The sequence below is a fragment of the Gossypium hirsutum genome, chromosome A03, assembly GCF_007990345.1.
Source record: "Gossypium hirsutum isolate 1008001.06 chromosome A03, Gossypium_hirsutum_v2.1, whole genome shotgun sequence".
NCBI lineage: Eukaryota > Viridiplantae > Streptophyta > Magnoliopsida > Malvales > Malvaceae > Gossypium > Gossypium hirsutum.
The window spans coordinates 36,982,589-36,987,566 of NC_053426.1; positions in this window are offsets into that span (position 1 = coordinate 36,982,589).

Below are 4,978 nucleotides of genomic sequence, written 5' to 3' on the forward strand. Positions count from 1 at the left end.
ATGATTTTTGAGTAGTATGAGTATTGTGACCTCAGTGTAGTTTAGTTCAGACATGTGTATTGATTTTCATTTTTTGCATAATCTTGATATATATATCAGTGAGTTAAAGACTGAATGCTATGTTCTTTCGAATAAAGATTTGTGATTAGCTCTTTGAAGAAATCACGACAGAATGTTTGTTTAAGATATCATGATAGCATAGATAAGAACAGTTTTTGAAAATTTATTGTTTTTTAGATGAGACTGATTCAGTTGAACAGTTGATTGAGTTATATGTATGTTTGAGTTATTCATGGCTTCAGAGGTAAATGTTGATTTTTCATGTATAAATAGATAAATAACCCGAGTAAATAGTACATATTCTAGAGGTTATGGTACAGAGTTGTATAAGCATATCAGAATGGTTGCATCAGAGGTATATTTTTACAAATCCAAGTTGTCTGATTGTTAAAGTTCTCATTGTATGAAGTTTAGTTTGTCTTGAATTCATGATAATAAAGTATAAACAGTTGAAGATATTGACAATTGAAGTATCCATTATGATTCAGCTTGGTTTGAATAAAAAGTTTATGGTTTGTGTTAATGAGAAATTAAGAGATTTTGCAACAGTTATGATGCCTAGCAGAGTGATAATTATTTGATTATTTGAGAAGTACAGAGATGGATGATAACTTGATTTAGTTATACTAGTAAGAGTGTGAAATGTTATGTACCAGAATTTGAATCCGATACCTGAACTTTTAGAGAGTTGAAGTTGATTTTCAAGTATCTCAGAAGCTATTATAGTTAGTATTGATGTTTGTGTGAAAATGTGAGGGTATTTCGAAGAATTGTGCAACAGAATTAGCCTTATCACCGAAACGTTAAATGAGTTATGGTTGATTGCTCAAAAACGTTTTTGTATTCTTTTCAGTACAAATGAGTTTTTCTACTGAAGGATTATCTGAGTTATTCATTTTGAGTTTGCCAATTCATTCAGAGTGTAAATTTTAGTTGTTATGGTTGGAAATCCAGGGTTGCACCGTGACTTCAGAAGAAAGCTACAGTAAGTTTTGACCAAGAGATTGCTAAATGTTACTGCATGTCACCTTTGTACTGATAGTTGAATTGAGGAAGAGAAATTCACAGAATTAAATTGAGCAGAAAAGATTAGAGGAAAGTGAAAATTAATTATAGAAATCAGAGATAGATTATCAAAAATTGTATACAGAATCGAAAGGTAAGAATATTGACACTCAAAAGAGAAACAAGAATTTTTTTTTTGAAAGTACGTTAGTGGCAGAGAATTTCCATTTTGGTAAGAAAAGAAGAGTTAGTTGCGTTTCATCAGAGAGTATGAGGTTAATGATAAAATAAGGCCAGTTACTTATGAGCAGGTATTCTAGTTCAGAGCCTTAGTTTAAGAAGTAAAATGTTGGGTATGCCAAGGCTAATTGAGATTTTGAAAGTGTTGCTGGAAATCAATTTCGAATCCATTTGCAAGTAAGATTTTCGGGGACGAAAATCCCTAAAAGGAGGAGAAATGTAACATCCCGAAATAGGGCCTAAACAGAATAGTGGTTGTGAAACCAAGAATCTGAGGTCAAAAAAATTTATTCCGATTAAGTTTTAAGGCTTATTCATTGATTGAATAATTGTGTGAAAATTTCGTGAAAAAATTTTATGTATAAGTGCCAAATTTGTAATTAGGACTAAATTGTAAAATTAGCAAAATGTGTGTTCTAGATAATAAATGGGATTTAATTGAAATGAGTTTTTAAAGTGGAGGTCCTTATTCAATAATTATATCATTATATTTAAGTTTGGACAAAAATGGGCAAGAATAGGACAAATTTGAAAGAAAAGCCTTTAAGGGCATTTTGATCATTTAATAATTAAAAGAATTAAAAAGGGAAAATAAAGCCAAAATTAGTCCATCTTCTTTATGGAGGCCGAATATAGAATGGGGGAAGCCATGGTTAGGGTTTCCAAGCTTTCCAAGCTCAAGAGTAAGTCCGTTCTAGCCTCGTTTTTAATGTTCTTTACGTTTTTAGGGTCCCGGTAACTTGATTTAGCTTACTCTAGCAATAATTCATGATAGGGTTCATATTTGGAAAAATACTCATAGGTTAAATGTGTTTATTTTGATGTTTTATGATAGTATATGAAGCTTGAAATTATGTTAAACAACTTTTGTTAAGCGATTTGAAGTGAAAACGAGTAAAACGACATAATCGGTAAAAATACCTAATGTTCATAAGTACATGATAGAGTGGGAATTTGATGTTGCCATAGAAGGGAAAAATGTTCAGCATGTCATAAAACATAAGAAAAATGGATAAATTTTAATTTCTGAGCCTAGGGGCAAAATCATAATTCTACAAAGGTTTAGGGGCAAAATTGTAATTTTCAAAAGTTTGAGTTAGGGAATGTTTTGAATAGTAAATTAATTAAATAAGTGAAATATGATGTTTTAGATACCGAAAAGTGAGATTTGGACCTAGAACGGGAGAAAAACTGAAAATCAGGAAAGTTGGTAAAATGGTCATTTTGGTATCAAGGTAAGTTCATATGTTTAATAAGCATTTAATTAATGCTTATTTGAATGATAAATTGATATTTTGGTCATAAATACTTTAGTATTGAGTTTCAGATATAATGATTAATGTTCGATAATAATTCGATATTGGAAAGAGAACTTGTATAATTTATATATAAGACCATATTTTGTATTATGGCTTTGTATGATAATAAGAAAGTATTGACTAGCATAGTTTGATGAGAATAAGTTAAGTTGATGATATGATGATATTGATAATGTAAGTATGTAAGTTGAGTAGAATTTTATTATTATGCAATTATTGTTATTAGCATTGTTATTATTGAGTTATGCGACTAACCTTGAGAATTTGAGCAAGTATGTTTCAGCTATGACTTGACAAGGCATTGATATCTCAAAGTCCATGGTTGTACCATGGAAATTAAGGAAGAATTGACGAAAAATTCCACGTTCATAACATGGCATTTAAGGAGGAATTGACGGTTAAGGATACCATGTTAGACCATGTCAAGACATGGCATTGGTAAGGCAAGGATCCCGTGTAAGACCATGTCAAGACATGGCATCGGCATTGATTAAGGACTCCATGTAAGACCACATCAAGATGTGGCATTGGACTAAGACAAAGATACCATGTAAGACCATGTTTGGAACATGGAATTTGGTAAGATAAGGATATCATGTAAGACCATGCCAAGGCATGGCATTGATAAGTTCTATAAGGAAAAGAAATCATGTAAGACCATGTGAAGACATGGCATTGATGAGTTACTATAAGGAAAAGGTCCCATGTATGACCATGCCAAGGCATGGCATTGGTGAGTTCATAAGGGAAGGATACCACGTAAGACCATGTCAAGACATGGCAATGGTAAGTTCAAAAAGGAAATGGTTCCCGAGTAATACAAAGAGTAAGTCAAAGAAACGACAAGGTGAGAACATGAAGAAAGAGTACAGGTATGCATTTAAGGCTTATTTAATATTGAGATTTTAAGTAATTGAGATTATCAAGTATTAAGTAAGTGATGAGTTTTCAGTTATGCTTATGACACTTTATGACATGATTGGCAATATGCCTATATTATGAAAGAGTACTCATGTGCTAAGTGGGATGTTGCAGGTATGTAAGCAAGCTATTAAGTAAGGTTCCTTTTTTATTCTGAGCCTTTGGTAAGGTTACCGATGATGGGAAAGTAAGAACTCAACATTATTTAAGCAAATTATGACAGCATAGTAGTAAGCTAAATTGATTGCTAATGCTTATTATTTTACATGTGAACTTACTAAGCTTTATAAGCTTACTTCTTTCACTTTCCCATGTTTCAGAGTACTTAAAAGCAAGCTCGGGTTGGAGGTCTTCGGAGACCACTTCGCACTATCGATTATCAAGTTACCAAATGGGTATTTTCGTTTACAAACGTTCTAGTTTATGGCATGTATAGGGACTTAGCCATTTTATGTGTATGTCCTTATGATATGGCTAAAGAATGGTATGTAAATATTTGATAATTATTAGCTATTAAAATGGCTAATGAAGAACATGTTTCGGTGTTATGTGTGTCTAAATGGTAGTTGATACAAAGAAATCATGAAAAAGTGAAATTAGCATTAAAACAGTATTGAACAGCTACAGTGACGTGATCTTGAAAAATCTCTAAAATAGTAAAAATGGAATTAGGTGATAATGAGATACAAAATTAAAGCTTATTAAGTCTATTTTCATATGAAAGAAACAGAGTAAGCAAAAGAAGTGTATATTAAGAGATATTTGAATTTTAGTGAGACAGGGTCAGAGCGATTTCTGAATCCCCTATTCTAACTTTATAAATTCACTAAATGTCATAACAAAATAATTAAGAGTTATAGTTTATATTTCTAGGTTCTTTAGTGAACCTACTTTTAAAAGAAATAAACGGCATGGTTATTTGAATTCTGTACAGGGAGAAAATTGATTTGTAGTGAGGAGAGGTCAGAGTAGTTGAACAGTGCAACAAGGGAAACTTTAACTAATAAACTGGAAACTTTAACGAATAAACTGTACTAATTGGCTAGACCAAAAATTCTGGAAACAAATTAGTAAGAAGATATATGAGTCTAGTTTCAGGGAAAATTCACGAATTTAAATTTTGATTTTTGTGAGTCAAGTTATGATTTATTTAGTGACTATGACGCAGGTTTGCAATTTTATAGGAAATAATGAAATAAATTGTTTTGATTTGTCTAAGTATTCGAAAAATTTTTAATGTTCCCGGTTTGGTCTCGAACCGTTTCAATTGCATGTTTTAGGGTCTCGAGGGCCCTTTTTAGGGACATATTGAATTAGTGTAAATAAATTAATTTTAAAAGAAAATTTTATGCCCTGAATTAGTAAGTTAAGTCAGGTAACACCTCGGGCTCGACTCTGACGACGGTCTCGAGTAAGGGGTGTTACAACCTATA